The sequence below is a fragment of the Gorilla gorilla genome, chromosome 18, assembly GCF_029281585.2.
Source record: "Gorilla gorilla gorilla isolate KB3781 chromosome 18, NHGRI_mGorGor1-v2.1_pri, whole genome shotgun sequence".
Classification (NCBI taxonomy): domain Eukaryota; kingdom Metazoa; phylum Chordata; class Mammalia; order Primates; family Hominidae; genus Gorilla; species Gorilla gorilla.
In genome coordinates this window covers 69,190,181-69,209,902 of record NC_073242.2, presented here as the reverse complement: position 1 = coordinate 69,209,902, position 19,722 = coordinate 69,190,181, and the positions used below count along the sequence as shown (strand labels likewise).

At 37.7% G+C, this 19,722-nt stretch overlaps 1 pseudogene; it reads right to left on the bottom strand.

The window, feature by feature from the left end:
* Positions 1-498: 498 nt before the first annotated feature.
* On the bottom strand, positions 499-6,486 carry LOC101136419 (polyadenylate-binding protein 1-A-like; annotated as a pseudogene).
* Between the last annotated feature and the right edge of the window lie 13,236 nt (positions 6,487-19,722).

Below are 19,722 nucleotides of genomic sequence, written 5' to 3'. Positions count from 1 at the left end.
AAATAACAAATAAATACAAGATTGTTGTTTCTTATAAACTTTTTTTGTATCTTTGCCTATTTTTTTCACTGTTTAAGGAATTTTTATTAAAGCAAAATTTTATAATCCAAATTACCTTTCCTTGCTCAGTTATCAATTCTGTTACTTAAAACAGAAGTGACATTCTTAGCTATTCCACACTAATGAATTACAAAATTAAAGGAATGCTTTAAATTTTTATACTTTGCTGAAAATTACTTATCACAGAGTCTAAAAAGCATTACAGTGTTTCTATATTTTATTATTTTGGGAGGATTTTTTCTTTTCAAATCAATAAGTAATCTAGGACTATCATTGCATTTGTTAGATCTGACATCTGCTTGGTATGTAAAGTTCAAAGTTTCCTTTTTAAATTTATTTTATACTTTACAAATTTTTTCCATAGTATTTAAGGTTTTTGATATTGAGATATTTTTCTTCAGTGATGCTCAAGTTTCTTTCTGTGGTCCCTGATCAGTTTTAAACAATTGGAACACCAGTGGCACCATTAACTGCTTTCTGGGCAGCCTCTTTAGCTTGGTGGTCTTGTAGTACAGCTATACCTTTGTCAACCTTAGTATAGAGAGGCTCTGGAGATTCAAGCATATAAAGGAGTTCCAAATTACCAATCTCCAACAACATACCAATGATTTTACCAGCATGACTAGGGCATGGCTTGAAGAAGAGGAAACAACCATTCACTCGTTTCCTTTTGCTTTTGAGGAGGAGCAGATGCCATCATGGAAGTCAAAGGTTCTTGACCTTCTACATGAACAGCAGGCTGCTTCAAGGTAACCTGGGGCTGTGCATGAAAATGCCATTGAGGATTGTGAGCTTCCACAGCATATTTATACTGTGAAATGGTACAAAAAGCAGGAGTATCTGTAGTAGCAGTAGTGGCAACTGCAGGATGTGCTCCTATTGTCTGTTTCGATGTGTTACAACAGCTGTGTTGACATGACTCGTGGAAGCTGTGAAGAAGCTGGTCTCTTACTACTAAATGTAGTGAGCTAGGAGTGGCTTAGGCATATTTTTCAATGGATGAGGTCTGGCACCCTGAGCAATTTAGGGAGGATTTGAACTTAGTTGAGCAGTTTGGCTAGGAGAATACTTTGCAGCATGGCTCTCAGTCTGTAGGATAACTGCCATGAAGTCAACTGAAGAAGGTGCTGGCTGATAGGGACTGATTCCCAGGTTGAGCATAGTTTTTACACTTGCCATTCTTTGCACATACTGCACTGGTTAATGAACTGAGCCTGGTGCTCTTCATTGCTTTTCTTCCCATGGAGTTAACACTATATACAATGGCTCAGTGCCCTCAATTCTACCATTCATTTCTGAAAGTCCTTTAGTTGCTTCCTCTGGAGAGGAGAAACATACACAAATCAAACCCTTTGTTGTGACAACCATCCTTCATAACCTTTGCATTGGTGATTGTACCAAGTGGAGAAAGTTCTTTCTAGAGACATTCATCAATACCATCAAGATTTTTTGCATAAATGTTAACACTTTGTTTTCTGGTGATCCTATGCTGCTTGATCTTTTCAAACTTGCACACAAGTTCCATCTGCCATTCTACTTTTTTCTGAGCTTGACCAACATCAATTTGTTTTCCATTGAGCTTCTTTCTGTTCATCTCATCTGCGCATCTTTATGCCTTTCAAAGCTGACAAATCCAAAACCTTTGGGTTTTCCACTTTCATTAACCACTACTATCACACTTAAGATAGATCCCAGCTTGCCAAAGAGATCTTTAAGGCACCTACCATCCATGTCTTCTCCAAAAATCTTCCTGTAAACATTGGTGAACTTTTTAACTCTGAGTTCTGCTTCTCGTTGTTTACAAGACTTAATCCAACAAAGACTTTGCTATCATTTAGAAGCATCCATTTTATTTTTGAATAGATCTTTCAGCTGCTTCTGTGTCTCAAAATGTACAATGCCATCACCCTTGAAACCATTTTCACCACAAAGCACCTAATGTGAAAGTGATAGAGACAGGAGGCAGCCAAGGGTCCTCTGGTAAAACACCACCTTCAAGACTAAAACAGCCTGAAGACTGATAAACTGGACTGCAGGTCCTGGTTGAAGCCGCTCTTTCCTCACTGATTCTGAATAATGCCCACCTGTGCACTGGGATTACGGGGTGGAGCCTTGGGAAGTTTGTGTGGTGTGCAGTGGAGAGGAGTCTGGCCTGTTCCCATGTAGTGACCTAGGATTTAATCTATGAGGTGGGAAACCTGCTAGCGGGATTCTTTCTCTCTTTGCTGAGAGTTATTTTTGCTTTTTCCTTTCCACCCAATAAACTCCGTTCCCCCTCACCCTTCAAGTGTTTGCGTGCCTTTTCCTGGTGGTATGACAAGAACCTGGTTTTTTCTGCAACAAAAAGATGTTACCAAAAGCAGATGTATCATGCAATGCTTTATAGTCAATAGATTTGTCCAATTTTTTAATGAACATGTTGCCCACTCCATTTTTGCGGAGTGATGGATCACACCGAGACCACTTAGTGTGTATTGGCTAGTCCTTTATAACATCAAAATTCATGGGGTCTTAACCACATTCCACATCCTGCATTTCCCAAGGAGCGCCGGTGATCTGGTTCCTGTAGCCCAGGATAGAGAGGACCGGCCAGCAGGCCTGGTCATGTGCGGTGCGAGGACAGGGGATGGCTGGGACGCTGGGCTCACCTCTGCACCTGTCTGCCGGTAGGGCCACAGGCTGCGAGCTTTCCGTGAAAGGAGAGTAAGGGCTGGGGCAGAAGTCTGGGCCAGCGCACAAAGACAAAATCACCTGGAATCCAAAACTACTCCACGGCCGAGGAACTGCGACCTGCAGAGGGCTGGGACGAGGGTGGCGGTGTAGGGTCCAGCGTCCAGGCCTCGGGATCCTGTTCCTTCTTGAAGCTGCTTCGGAGCTGCAAGGGGGCGGGTGGGTCGCTCTCGGCTGCCTCACCGGGTAATCTTATACAAGAAGAAAAGGAAAATGTCTGTGGCAGTGAAGACAAGGATTTTTTTGTAAAGTGTTTTGCAGGGGTGACCGGTGTTAAAACAGAAACCTTTTTTTTTTTTTTTAAGTTTTTTTCATGGTATTTTTTTCGGGGGAATGGATTTTTCAAGATAATAAATATGTGCTGATCCTGGAGAACACACTCCACACTCTCAGCACTAACCGCTTGGGAGAAGGGACCCATTAATGTTTAATTGTACCTTCTCTTGTGGCCCCATTTTTTCCCTTTTAATTATGAAACATTGGAGCCTACAGAAAGGTAGAAAAAATGGGCACCCACATAACCACCACCTAAATCCCATTAATTGTTAATATTTTGTCAAGTTTTCTTTATGTAATTTTTCAATTTGAATTAAAAGTAAATTATAGGCATCATGCTAATTTGCCTCTGTATACTTAAGCCTGCATATTCAAAAACTAAAGCCATTTTCTTGCATAACCACAATTCCCTTATCCTTTCACACCAAGTTATCAGTAATTCCTTAAAATTATTCAACTCCCAAATATTTTCAAATATAAACAGTCATGCCCCATGTAACACATTTCAGTCAACTAGTCGACCATCTACACTGTGGTGGTCTCATAAGATTAAACTGGAACATGTATAGAAACTTGATAAACAGTATATGGCCCTTGATATTGGCATTGCAGCTCAAGTAGAGGAAATGACTGATGCTCAGTAGTGGTGCTGGAACATTTGATTTTCCTTATAAAAAATAAATAAGTGAAAATATATAGGGCCGGATGTAGTGGTTCATGCCTGTAATCCCAGCGCTTTGGGAGGCCAAGGTGGGCAGATCATCTGAGGTCAGGAGTTTGAGACCAGCCTGGCCAACATGGTGAAACCCCGTCTCTACTGAAAATATAATTAGCCTGGTGCAGCGGCAGGTGCCTGTAATCCCAGCTACTCAGGAGGCTGAGGCACGAGAATTGCTTGAACCTGGGAGGCTGGGGTTGCAGTGAGCTGAGATCGCACCAGCACTCCAGCCTGGGTGACACAGTGAGACTCTGTCTCAAAAATATACATATATACAGCATCTAGGTTTGCATAATTACACCCTATGATTCACATTTTCTTAATTGTTTCCCAATTATAGCAATTTTTAAAAGCCAGGATCCAATCGAGAACTGGACACTACATTTTGTTTTTGTCTCTTATTTTGTAATCCAGTAGATTTCTCCATACTTAATCCCTTGCTAAATGGCATAGACTTTTTTTTTTTTTTTTGAGACGGCGTCTTGCTTTGTCACCAGGCTGGAGTGCAGTGGCGTGATCTTGGCTCACTGCAACCTCTGCCTCCTGGGTTCAAGAGATACTCTTGCCTCACCCTCCTGAGTAGCTGGGATTACAGGTGCCTGCCACCACGGCTGGATAATTTTTTGTATTTTTACTAGAGACAGGGTTTCACCATGTTAGCCAGGATGGTCTCGATCTCCTGACCTCATGATGCACCCTCCTCAGCCTCCCAAAGTGCTGGGATTACAGGTGCGAGCCACCGTGCCCAGCCGGTATTGACATTTTAAAGGAACCATGCTAGTTGTCACGTAGAATATCTCACATTCTGGATTTGTGGGACTGTTCATGGTTTCATTTAGTTTGTTTGTCTATCCCCTCAATTTTCTGAAGTTTGAAGTTAAATTTAAAGACTTGGTTACATTCAGGTTAAATTTTTTGGCCAGAATCATTCAAAGGTGATGTCGTATACTTCCAATAGTGGCACATTATGAAGTTTATGTCTGGTTGTCCCACTGCCAGTGATGCTAATTTTCATTCCTAAATTAAGGTGGTGATTGCCAGATGTCTATATTGTAATGGTATATTTTCCTCTGTAATTAGCCAGTGATCTCTGAGTTTATACCTTGGTACTACATGAATATTCATTTTTCATCAAATTTCTCAAAATTAGTAGACTTTGTTTTTTAGAGCAATTTTAGGTTTACAGAAACCAATGAGCAGAAAGTACACAGAGTTCCCGTGTAACACTACCTTCCTATCCCGCTCTCCACCCAATCCCTACCTCTGTACACAATTTACCCTATTATTAACATCATGTATTAATGTGGTATATTGGTTACAATTGATACATATTGATACATTATTATAACTGAAGTCCATAGTTTACATTAGAGTTCACTCTTTGTGTTGTAAAATTCTGTGAATTTTGACAACTGTATAATGACAGATATCCACCAGTATCATACAGAATAGTTTCATCACCATAAAAATCCTCTGTGTTCCACCTATGTATCCCTCTCTTACTTTCCTCAAATTGCTGAAAACCACTGATGTTTCTACATTATAGTATTGCCTTTTCCAGATAGTCATACACTTAGAACCATACAATATATAGCCTTCTCATGCTGGCTTCTTTCACTTAGCAATATATATTTAAGTCTTCTCCATGTCTTTTCTTAGCTTAATATCTGATTTATTTTTAGTGCTGTATAATATTCCCTTGTCTGGATGTACCACAGTTTGTGTAGCCATTAACCTACTGAAGGATATCTTGGTTGCTTCCAAGTTTTGGCAGTTATGAATACAACTGTTATAAACAGCCATGTGCAGGTTTTTAAGGTTTTAACAAACTCTCTCTGGCAGTTTCTGTTTTTCCTCACTTTTCAAGCCCATGGGCTATCTCCCAGTGCTGTTCATTTTAATATTCTGCAGAGTACCTAAGCATTACAGAATATAGAAGCTGGAAGATACTTGGCAGTCATTTAGTCCCTCATGTTCTAGATGAGAAAACTGAAGCCCAGATACCTTATTATTTGTACAGTCCCCCAATCTGAGTGTCAGATCCACCTCTCCCAGTTGTTTTCTGTTCAAATAACCCTGTGAACTTCAGTGAACCTCACTGACCACATCATCATTATTCACCAATAGTTCCCCAATAGATCCACTCTACATTAGCTCATTTCAAATGTTCTTTTCCTTTCACACACATACCATACAGTACTTAAAATTCTGTTGACAACAATCAATATGAATTCAAATTAAGTTCTTGCCCCAAGGATGTGACTTCTACTACCCAGTTTCTTTTGGCCTGAGGGCAATTCCTAGGGCATGAACTTAGTCATGTGCCCTCAACAGACAGCACTCTAAGGAAGCTGGGGAATGAGGGTCTCCATTCTGCAGGGAGGCCTGGACTACACACCACAGAAGACACTACTCTGTCCATCCCTCGCGTCATTTGGATCCATGACTTCATATAACTTCTCTCCATCTAGGAATAGCTCCTCCAGGATTTTGGTTGGTTTCTTTTGCTGGGGAAATGTGGAAGTAACATTCATGGAGGGAAAAATAGCTCCTTGGCTCTTCAACTGGTCTTTCACCCTAAACTGATCATCTGCCTTTCCTACTATACAGGTACTATCAGGTTTACATTCTTACCCTCAGCTAGCACCTCCACTGGTCTAGGTCACTTACCTGGTGATAGGAGAGGGGGGTGTAGTAGCCATGGCTACTAGACTTGTCCTTTTAAATTGAGCAATCAAAATTTAGTAAGGGACTACTTAAACATCCCTTGGCTGCCAAACACATTCCTGTCTACTTCCGTTGTGTAACAGCATTGAATTGCAGAGATAAGAAGCAGAAATTTCCCAAGTGAATCCCTGGGGGTGACGGTAAATAGTGCTACTCTTTCTTCAATCCATGGTCCTCTTTCTATTAGTGACATGGGACCATATAATGGTTACTGATCTAGGATATATGCTTGTATCCCATCCCTGCAGCTTCAAAGGGCTACTGGAGGCTGTTCCATCACTCCATCAGTTTGACAGCTTCTAGTTGTTGTGATTTCGTGATTTGTATTAGGATCACTGAAATGCATTTTCATGTGTCCACCACTGCAACTGCAGTGCTACAAAGTACATTCCCTTTATACAGTGCTATAAAGTACAATGCAAGGATGTGTAGGATTCCATATTGGAGGATTAAACATTCTGTCAACCCTTGGATAGTGGTGCTGGTTGAGGCCATGTAAGTAGGAAAGATAAATCCATACTCAGAATAAGTATCAGTTCCAGCCAAGATGAATCATTACCCTTCCTGTGATGGAAAGAATCCAGTGCATTCAGCTTGCCACCATGTGGCTACTTGGTGTCCTTGAGGGATGATGCTATCTTGAGGCCTCGGTGTTGCTCTGTCTTGATGACAACTTTGACATTCAGAAGCAGCAGTAGCTAGATAAGACTTAGTCAGTGGAGACTTCTGCTCTTTGGGCCTCTGCATAGCCTCCATCCTTGTCACTATATTTATTCACCAATTGTGCTAGTACTGAGCTGGCCAATGGAAGAGGTTGGCTAACATCATCTGGCTGAGTCACTTTTCTCCTTGGTTGTTGATAGATACCTCTTGTAGGTGTTAACATGTGAAACAAAGATCTTCATACTTTTTGTACATCCCCATAAGTCCACCCATATGTCCTTTTCTCAGATGTCTTTTTCTCCAGTCTTCCAAATTTTCTCCTTCCATCCCCCTGACCTGTAGCCAAGCCATTTGACCATGAGTCAGTACATTCTTACTTTGAGTCTCTTCTCTTTCCATGCAAAGTGAATGACAAGGTGCGTAGTGCAAAGTTCTGCCTACTGAATTTTTTTTAATTTTTTTATTTTTTGAGACAGAGTCTTGCACTGTCACCAGGCTGGAGTACAGTGGTGTGATCTCAGCTCACTATAAGCTCTGCCTCCTGGGTTCACGCCATTCTCCTGCCTCAGCCTCCCAAGTAGCTGGGACTACAGGCGCCCGCCACCATGCCCAGCTAAATTTTTTTGTACTTTTTTAGTAGAGATGGGTTTTCACCATGTTAGCCAGAATGGTCTCGATCTCCTGACCTCATGATCCACCACCTTGGCCTCCCAAAGTGCTGAGATTACAGGTGTGAGCCACTGTGCCTGGCCAAGAATTTATTTTTCAGTTGAATTTTTAAATATTAAAAAATTTTAAATATACAAACAAAAATTGTATATATTTGTAGCGTACAACCTGATGTTTTGAAATATGGATACACTGTGAAATGGCTAACTCAAGCTAATTAATACATGTGTTACCTCACATACTTATCATTTCTTTTGTGGTGAAAACACTTAAAATCTACTGTCCTAGCAATCTTCAAGTATGCAATACATTGTTATTAACTGTAGTCACCATGTTGTACAATAGGTCTCTTGAACTTGTTCTTCCTGCTTATCTTAATTTTTGTATCCTTTGACCAACATCTCCCCAGTTCTACCCTCCTTCCCCTCCCCTAATAACCATTATTCTATTTTCTGCTTCTAGGTGTTTGACTTTTTTAGATTCCACATGTAAGCGAGATTACATGGCATTTATCTCTCTGTGCCTGGCTTATTTCACTTAAAATAATGTCCTCCAGTTTCATCCATGTTATTACAAAAGACAGGATTTCCTTCTTTAAGGCTGAACAATATTTCATTATGTATATATACACCACATTTTCTTTAATCATTCATCTGTTAAAGGATACTTAGGTTGATTTCATATCTTGTCTATTGTGAATAATGTTGCAATGAACATGAGGTACAGATTTTTCTTTGACATATTGAATCATTTTCTTTGGGTATATAAATAGTACTAGGATTGCTGTATCATATGGTAGTTTTATTTTTAACTTTCTGAGAAACCTCTATATTATTTTTCATAATGGCTGTACTAATTTACATTCCTGCCAACAGTATACAAAGGCTTCCTTTTCTCCACATCCTTGCCAACACATGTTATCTTTTGTCTTTTTCATAGTAGCCATTCTAAAAGGGATGTCTCATTGTGGTTTTGATTTGCGTTTCTCTGATGACTGGTGATGTTGGTTATTTTTTCATATTCCTGTTGGCCGTTTGTATGTCTTCTTTGGAAAAATGTTTATTCAGGTACTTTGCCTCCCTTTCATTAATCAGGTTATATGTTTTCATGCTATTGAGTTGTATGAATACTTTATATATTCTGGATATTAATCCTTTATCAGATGTATGGCTTGCAAATATTTTCTCCCTTTTTGTAGGCTATCTCTTTACTCTATTGATTGCTCCCTTTGCTTGCACAGCTTTTTAGTTTGATATAATCCCGCTTGTCTATTTTTGCTTTTGTTGTCTGTGCTTTGGGGGTCATATCCAGAAAATCATTGCCCAGACCAGTCTCATGGAGCTTTTCCTGAATGTTTTCTTCTAGTAGATTTATGGTTTCAGGTTTTATATTTAAGTCTTTAGTCCATTTGTGGTTTTTTTTGTATATGGTATGAGATAAGGGTCTAATTTCATTTCTCTGCATGTGGAGTTCTCCCAACACCATTTATTGAAAAGATTGTCCTTTCTCCATTGTGTATTCTTGGCATATTTACTGAAAATCAATTGGCCTTAAACATGGATGTATTTTGAGGCTCTCTATTCTATTCCATTGGTCTACCAGTCTGTTTGTATGCCAGTATCATGTTATATTTTTGATTACTATAGAATCATAGTATATTTTGAAACTGGATAATGTGATGCCTCCTACTTTGTTCTTTTTGCTCACAATTTGCTATTTGGAGTTTTTTGTGGTTTCACATGAATTTGGGGACTTTTTTCTGTTTACATAAAAAATATCATTGGAATTTTGATAGAGATTACATTGAATCTGTAGATCACTTTGGGTACTAAGAACATTTTAACAGCATGAATTCTTCTAATCCATGAAGATGGGATATATTTCCATTTATTTGTGTCTTCTTCAATTTCTTTCACCAACGTTTTATAGTTTTCAGTGTACAGGTCTTTCACCTCCTTCGTTAAATTAATTCCTAAGTATTTGTGTAGCCATTATAAATGAAATTGCTTTCTTGATTTCTTTTTCAGATAGTTCATTGTTAGTGTATACAGATGCTACTCGTTTTTTTATGTTGATTTTGCATCCTGCAACTTTGCTGAATTAATTTACTAGTTCCAACAGTTTTTTTTTGGTGGACTCTTTAGGGTGTTCTACATTTAAGATCATGTTGTCTGCAGAGACAATTTCACTTCTTCCTTTCTGACTTTAATGCCTTTATTTCTTCTTCTTGACTAATTGCTAGAACTTGAATAGAAGTGGTGAAAATGGGCATCCATCTTGTTTCTGATCTTAGAGAAAAAGCTTTCAACTTTTTACCATTGAATATGATGTCAGCTGTGGGCCTATCATATATGCCTTTATTGTGTTATGTGGACATTGATACCTAATTTGTTGAAAGTTTTTATTACAGAAAGATGTTGAATTTTGTCAAATGCTTTCTCTGCATCCATGGAGATATTCATATAGTTTTTGTCCTTCATTCTGTTAATGTGCATATCACATTTGTTGATTTGTATATGTTGAACCGTCCTTGGGAGGATTTAATCTACTGCTATCTTTCCATAGCTGAAGTAGGTTGCTATCATTTTTTACTTACATCCACATCCTGAGTTGATCTTCCAATGAACAAGCTTAGCTTTTTTCCTCCTTTAGCAATATTGGAACTCCCACATAGGCAGAGTTGCCAGCTGAGGGAGAGAATCTATTGTCACAATTTGGATAATGTGGGGACCTGGATCACCTGATCATACTGCTTACTTGTGTCCTCTAGTCTTTCTCATGCCCAATCCTTGATGTGATATGGTTTGGCTCTGTGTCCCTACAAAATCTCATCTCAAATTATAATCCCCACATGTAGAGAGAGGGACCTGGTGGGAGGTGACTGGATCATGGGGACAGTTTCCCTCATGCTGTTCTCATGATATTGAGTGAGTTCTCATGAGAGTGGATAGTTTAAAAGTGTTTGGCACATCCCCTCTTGCTCTCTGTCTCTCCTGCTGCCTTCTGAAGAAGGTGCCTGCTTCACCTTTGCCTTTAGTCATAAGTGTAAATTTCCTGAGACCTCTCCAGCCATATGGAACTGTGAGTCAATAAACCTCTTTTGTTTATTAATTACCCAGTCTTGGGTAGTTCTTTATAGCAATGTGAAAATGGACTAATTCAATGTGCTACTTCTATTTTATTATGATTTGTTGCTGGGCCAGCCTGTCCTTATGATCTGGTAGATCTAACAAAACCAAACTCATGGTGGGAACTCACATGGTCACTTAATATTTGTTGTCAGATAATCCATCTCTACCTAGGTGCAGTAGCATGCTAGGAGCTATTAAAGTACACAATTATGCTATATATTTATACAATATACAATTACTTGCAGATAGCATGACCATGCTAGTGAACCCCACAAGACTATGTGTGAATCGTCTATTAGGGTTTGCTATAAACTCTACATGGTGCTTTTTCCAACTGCATATACTTCTAATACCATAGAGCCTACTAGATTGTATGGCTCAAACAGTAGGGCTGCTTGCCCTGTATCCTGGACCTGCTGCAGAGGCCTTTTCTGCCCTAAGCTTTTGTCAAAGGTGGAAGCCTTCTGTGTCACTCAGCAAATGTGTCAGAACAGTATTCCTTAGTATAGGGGGACCAATGGGCCCCCTAAAATCTTCTGCAACTGATGTCACAGGTCCTTAAATCTTCAGATGATTTTCTCTCTCAGGGATGCATGTGTCTCACTAGGCCATCCAACATGCTATTTCTTACCCAGTCTATTTTAACTGGTAAATAAAATGGACAAATGTAACATGCTACAGAATGTCCAGACAGCTCACGTCTCTGGACTACATTAGGACAGAGAGTCAAAGAACTAATATACATCTTGGACAAGTCTCTAAATGCATGCTGTTGTCCTTCCCATGAATGTGAATTACTTCTGGTAAATTTCACTCTAAGTACTGCTTCAGTTATTTTACATATATAATGATTGGTAATCTTTTCATTTTAATTCAATTTTAAGCATGTTCTAATTTTTATTATAATTTCTTCTTGCTTCCATGAATCATTTGGAAGCTGTTTGTAGTTTCTAAAATTCATGGATTACTTTTGGATAAGTTTTTGTTATTGATTTCTAATAGTGCTATTACACATTTGTGATACCAATGTAAACATTTGATACTACCTTTAGGCCTAATATCTGGTCAATTTTTGTAAATACTCCAAGTGTGCTTGAAAAGAATAGAAATTCTTTAACTGTTGATTAGCCTTACTAATTTTACGTTTATTTATTCAATTACTAAAAATGAAATGTTAAAATCTCTCACTGTGTAGCTTTTTTTATTGCTCTTTCCAATTCTAATTTTGGCTTTATTTATTTTGAGACTGCATTATTAGGTATCCACAATTTTATAAAAATTAAGAAAAAAATAGAAAAGTTTAGAAAAAAATTAGAAAAATATAGAAAATGATGTGACAGAAGCACACATGGGCTTTATCTGGATGATCTCTTGTCAGGTTTGTATCCTGGGGAAGGCCTTCACAGCAAGAGATGGACCAGAGGATTGAGACAAGGGGGCCACCACTCAGAAGGGGAGGAGGGCAAAGGAACTCCTGAGGGAGGAAAGTATCAGAGAGGAGGCTTTCATGTCTCAGTGATATCACTCAGCAGCATGGCATGGAGTCTGTAGTTCACAGAGTTCCAAACAGCAGAAGCAGCTTGGGGTCTTTACAGCCTAGAGTTTATCTGTGGCAAGCAGATTTTGGATGTAGTTTCCCAGGGCATGTAAATCAGGCAGGCTCTAAATGCCTACAAATCTGCATGTCTGGGCTATGTTTAATACAATTGGATGTTTAAAAATTTGAGTTTGGTGCCAGTTGGTTTTTGAGCTAATGGGTTTCAGCTTGCTGTGAAGAAATAACCTAGGCGCCAATACACAGAGGCCATCCTTGTCTCATTTACATTATATGCAGTGACTCTATCCTTTTTTGCTCACAATTGTTTTATTCATTTCTTTTAGATTTGTTTCCTTTACTGAGATTATTTGGTAGGTAAGATTTCAGTTTACTGTAGTTTGCTAATTCATTATTCAAAGTGTTCTAATAAAAATTTTGCTCCATCCTTAATCCCCATTTAAACAAAGCTGCTGTGGGTAAGGTCATCAATGGCCTTCGTGTTATCAAATCCATTTTGTTAACAAAATTTTAATGTTTAAAATTTTCTTATGTGTACACATGTTTAATTTATGTAATTTCAAAACGGGGTATCATACATGGAATTTGGTAGTTTTCTTTCCTTTTTCTGTTCACTTACTCTGCTTTTTAATGCTTTACTGTAACCCACAATGCAATGTCCCCAACATTTATTATGTATAACTGATATTCACATAAAACATATTTTGTCATTAAGTGTTATCTTTTTCCACATAGGTGTTCCTGTCTTTAGTCTTCTATTTTCTCTCTCTCCCGCTCCTCTCCCACCCTTCCTCTCTCCATTTATGTACGTATTTAAATCATTTTAAAAACCATTTTATGTATCATGTCAAAGCCTTCAGTGTAAATTGAGGGTCCAATTTTGTTTTCTTTGAATTGTTTATTTTCATATATTAATTTTTCATCTACATGTAGATTCTCAATTTTTTACTACTCTTGCTTATTCTTAATTAATACAATTGTTTTTCTTAATTGATCAATTCCAATAGTTCTATAGTAGGTGCTGATATCTGGTGAGAAAAGTTCCTCTCAATAGTCTTTTTTGGGTACAATTTTCTGACTATTCTTCTACATGAACTTTAAGATAATTTAATCCAATTTTAGAATGCTTTTGTGATTCTAATGTGAATTTAATTGAATTTATATATAATTTTAGGAGATTTATGTTTTTTACAAGAGTTTTGTTTGTTGTTTTGAGACAGGGTCTCACTTTGTCACCCAGGCAGGAGTGCAGTTGTGGTATCTCAGCTCACTGAAGCCCCAACCTCCCACCTCAGCCTCCCAAGTACCTGGTTCTATAAGCATGTGCCAAGCCCAACTAGTTTTTTTGTTTTGTTTTGTTTTGTTTAGATATAGCATTTCACAATTTGCCGAAGCTGGTCTTGAACTCCTGGGCTCAAGCAGTCCTTCTGCCTCAGCCTCCCAAAGTGCTGGGATTACAGGTATGAGCCACTGCACCTAGCCCCATGTGTTTCTTATTTAATAGCTTTTGTTAACATTTTTATAGTTTTTTTCTTATAGATCTTCTTTCTTGGTAAATTTATTTTACCTTTATTATTTTTGTTATTGTGAATATTTTTACCATTAGCATTTCAAGGTGCTTATTGCTAATGTATTTTGTATTACGATCTTATTTCCAAATACCTTACCAATATTCCTCTTTAAAATATTTGAAAGTTCTGTTTTTCCTAATCTCTATGATTTGCTAGGCATATAATCATATCCACAAAAAGTTTTCTATATATTTATACTGATTATTTCATTTAAAAATCTTGTTACATTCATGGATCCTCCAAGATAATCTTTAATAACAAATAATGACAGCAGCTATTCCTACTGGTTCCTTGTTTTAATTGAAATGTTCCTTTAGGATTTAAAATACTTGTTTTGTAGGCATTTCATAAATAAGGGCTATGTTTAGACACTTTCTTTCAATTTCTATTTTACTCAAGAATCTTCATTAGGAGTGGATGTTTAATCTTAACAATAGCCCTCTCAGCATCTATTGATATAATCACATTTTCCTCTTCTTTGATGTCAATTATGTAATTGTGTTAATATACTTAACTGATATTGAAATACCCATGAATTCCTGAAATACAATGCTCTTTGCATACTGCATTACTCTTTTTTGTTGTTGCAATTATTGATAACAGTGCTGGGTTTTTATTTAGAATATTCATTCACATGTATAAGTCAGATTGGTCTATAGTTTTGTTTTTTTGTTTGTTTTTTTTGTTTTGAGATGGAGACTTGCTCTGTCACCCAGGCTGGAGTGCAGTGGCGTGATCTTGGCTCACTGCAACCTCTGCCTCCTGGGTTCATGCTGGGATTACAGACATGCACCACCATGCTGGGCTAATTTTTGTATTTTTAGTGGAGACGGGGTTTCACCATATTGTTCAGGCTGGTCTTGAACTCCTGACCTTAAGTGATCCACCTGCCTTGGCTTCCCAAAGTGCTGGGATTACAGGTGTAAGCCATGGCACCTGGCCTATGGTTTTGTCTTATGTTTATCAGGTTTTCATATTAATGCTGCACTGCCTATGTGAAATGAATTGGTTTTTCTTTTTTAAAAAATTTGGGATACTTTAAATAACATTGGAATTATCCTTCTTGCAACCCTAGTACTTTTTAAATTATGGATTTAAAAAATCACTTTACATTCTCTTCTTTGTAACTTGTCTACTAACATTTTCAATTTCTTCTTGGATTAGTTTTGGTCATTTATATTTTTCCAGAAAATTACCCATTTTCTCTAGATTTTCCAATGTGTGGCCATATAGTTGCATGCAGCATTTCAAAGTGAATCTTTCTTTTTTCTTTTCTTTTTTTTTTTTGAGATGGAGTCTTGCTCTCTGGCCCAGGCTGGAATGCAATGGCATGACCTTGGCACACTGCAACCTCTGCCTCCTGGATTCAAGTGATTCTTCCACCTCAGCCTCCCGAGTAGCTGGGATTACAGACATCTGCCATCATGCCCACTTAATTTTTGTATTTTTGTAGAGCAAGTTTTCACAATGTTGGCCAGGCTGGTCTTGAACTCCTGACCTTAGGCAATCTGCCCACCTTGGCCTCTCAAAGTGCTGGAATTAATTACAGGTGTGAGCCACCGCACCTGGCCCTCAAAGAGAATCTTTCTACCTTCATCTTATTTTACTTCTTGGTAGAATTCTACAGAGTTGAAGATTGTACTTGTGAGTTTTGAGTTTCTTGATTTGTTGAATGGATGTGATTAATTTATATCTTTAGTGTGATCATGCAGAGAAATGTATGAGAGATAGTGATGGAAAATTACAGGAAATCTGAAAATTTAATAAATTGTTGGCATTTTTATTTTCTCACTAGTACAGGGTTCATCTCAGTAATTATGAAATGTACTACCTTTTTCTCCTTTTCTATCTTATTTTGGAAAATTACAGCCTTGTAATAGAGATCAGAAATGTGTTAACATTATGGCTGATCCATCTGAAAACAGTGTTCTAAGAAAACAGTATCACAAATATACTTTCTCACCATAATTGTTCAAAACAGAAATTTTGTAAGCAAAGAATCAAGCATTTAAACCAAAGGAAAGTTAGAGTGATGTCATCTCTGGTTGAAAAACACAGTCTTTCTGAACAGATTTTCAATGTCCTTCAAGACCATAACTAATATAAAATTACAGAATACATTTGCTAATAATATGAACTGTACACTTTTTATATGAAAATGATGCTTGCTACAACATGACTTAACTAAATTGGATTTCTGCAAAAGATAAAACACCAGGCATGGTTGCTCACACCTGCAATCCCAACACTTTGGGAGTGCTGAGGCAGGGAGGATCACTTGAGTCCAGGACTTCGAGACCAGCCTGGGTAACATAGTGAGACTCTGACTCTTAGGAAAGTAAAAAATTAGCCGGGCATGATGAAGCATGACTGTAGTCTCAGCTACTTGGGAGGCTGAGGTGGGAGGATCACTTCAGCACAAGAGGCTGAGGCTGTGGTGAGGTACAATTACGCCCCCGCACTCCAGCCTGGATGACAGGGCCAGACTTTGTCTCAAAATATATGAAAGTAGATAAAATTAGTTTACTTGCTGAACATAATCAAATATAGCAACTTTCCAGTAAAAGACTATTAGGACAAACTATGTTAACACAACCTCAGATGATGCAGCATAGTTAAAACAAAACAGCTTTGGGCATATTCTATACTCCAACCTCTGTGGTGCAAAGGGACTATATGGCCAACTAGGTGTTGAGGCGGTCACAGAACTGCTGCACATGTGGTTTTTAAACAAGATTTTTAATTCCCCCTAAAGTGGAAGAAGTCATCTAACAAAATTTATTATGACTTAAATTGCTACTTCTTTATTTAGTTTTCCTCAAACTTTAACAAAATAAATTATGTAGTAAATTATAGTCATTGAGCTTGAAAAATGTTTCAATTGGATGGGAAAACTTCCTGTGATAAAGCCTCCAATCATCAAGGAATAAGTCAATATATTTTACACATACATTTTCCAACATGTTAAGCACTAAGCTTTTAACTAAATAGCTAAGGGGAAATTGTTGCCACCGAATGCAACACATATACTGCCTTTTTAAATAACACATACTACTTATCTTGATTCCAATTCATTACTCCACATCACTTATATAATTTGATCACAGTGATGTCCTCAGAGACGGTTGTATGCAGAATCCTATAAATTGTCTCAAGCTGCTATGCTTTTAATGTTCACCTTAAGTTTATTTTTGTTCCCATGCCTTGCTGTCAGCTGTCACATTTTATAGTTCACCCCTTCTGCAAGACCCTTTCGATACTTGTGATTTGTTAGGAAGCAGAAAATAGATAACCTAACTTGTTAGAATTCTATGTGAAGTAAGAATAAGTAGACTCTGGGTAGCTGCTGCCTCTACCATTAAAAATTTTTAAAAAGGAAGACTTTTCAATTACCACTCAATTTGAACTTGACTTACCTAGACTACTATTAGTCGATATTAGTTTAACAGAGGGAAAATTGTTAATAAAGTAGATCTAATATGTAAACACATACATCATTCCCTTGTTCTGGATCTATCAATAATTTCATACTTTGACTATATCTAAATTATCTGCTTTTCCTGGCCTTCAAAGTGGTCTTTAATTCAGCCCTGCTTTCCATGGGTTAAATTTCCTACAATGCTGAGATGTTTATATTGGTTTCCTCCTGTCCTATGAACTTTGTACTGATTTCTGCCCCAATAAATTTGATTAGATGAAGAAAAAAATACTTTTTTTTTTTAAGATAGGGTTTCACTCCTGTTGCCCAGGCTGGAGTGCAGTGGCACAATCTTGGCTCACTGCAACCTTGGCCTCCTCAACTCAAGAGATTCTTGTGCCTCAGCCTCCCGAGTAACTGGGATTATGGGTGTGCCACTGGTGCCCAGTTAATTTTTGTATTTTTTTGTAGAGATGAGATCTCACCATGTTGCCCAGGCTGGTATGGAACTCCTGAGATCAAGTACTCCACCCACCTCAGCCTCCCAAAGTGCTGAGATTACAGGTGTGTAGTCACTGCACCAAGCCAATGAGGCAATCACTTCTGAATAAAGTACAAGCACTAGTAACATCTCCCCTGGTCTCTCCAGATTGGTTATGCTGCCACAACTGAATTCTAAATGGGTTAAGTGTTATACAATCAGTTAAGTTTCTTTCGTAGTTATCAAGTAAAACATCCACCTAAATTCTTAAGAACCTTGTTAAATAGTGCAATTTACAAACTCTTTATACAGATTCTGATAGCACATTTCTATTGGAAGACTATGGAATCACAATGAGGAAGGTAGTACTATATAGATCAGCAGCTGTCTTAATTGGCTTCCTGTAACTTATTAACAAATTAGGTTACAAAATACAAAGGCAACTTAATGAATCATCATATTTGGCATTGAACTCAAAGCTGAATTGTGTGAATTGTGAGATGCTTTCCATAATTCAACTTGCTTAATTACCCATATGAATGAATCATTCATACCTCAAGCCTGCTAACACTTTTGGATACCTGATGTTTATGTAATGTTGGTGCTCATTTGCTGAGTAAGGCATGAGTAGTTTCCTAGGTAAGCAGAAGTAGCCCTCAGAACAATCATAATGTGACACAGTAACAACAGGGCTGTATTTTGAAGGCTTTAGAAACCCAAGACGTATCTCAAGAGTCAAGTTACTTTTTTTTTCCTTTACCACTTATCCTCAAGTTCTACAAGTTACTTATACTGTATCAATTCAAATACATTTGGTTATTAGATATCTATTTTTTAAAGATGGACAAGATAAAATTGTGTAAATTTACAAGAAGTAATGGAAACTCCTAATAATGCTTATTTAAAAGAGTTATTAAAGCAACAGCTTACTACAAACTGTAGGCTTCTGAAAAATTTGCACAGGTGGGAAAAGATATGGGCATAGCTCTTAGCATATTTTAACAACTGAAAATGTGGCAGGGAAAAACTCTTTATTCTGAGAGTATAACCATCTTACTTTTGGGGTATTAAAATTACCTTTTATGAGATAATTCATTTTCAATGTCATTTGACAAAATTCAAAGTTGGTCATTCATTTTAGTCTCCTTATTTTTAGTAAATTTGCCTCCTGTAAAATCTAAGTTATGGGAATGACTAGAACAAGTGTGAAAACAAGTTGCTGTGAGACGCAGTGACAGATTTTACAAAAAGAAAAGCATTTCATGACCACAGACCAGGATATCCAAAATTTTGGTGAGCTGGATTTTTTCCAAAGTCTGGTGACCAACTGTGGAAAAATAATTGGTTAATCTGACAGTGAGGCCCCTTAACAGTGTTGAAGAAAATGTATCCAAAAAAGTGCCCAGAGTCAAAGAAGTGAGAGCAATGCTGTATTTAACCCCCACTGACATGTGAGGAAAGAACAATAATTTTGGACACACACCTTGTAAAACTTCTCAGAAACCAGACTACATTTCTAACTCTAAAATACATGCTGCTGGTCATGAAGATGTTCTGATCATATAATTGAACCTACTGACATTACATGTAATAAATTAAAACACAAGTACCATGCTTAATGTACTGTCTGGTACATACAAGTTCTCAATAACAATTAGTTTTATTTCTAGAAGGATTACCTCTGCCTCTTGTACCTTCTTATAAAAAGAAAGCAAAGTGAACT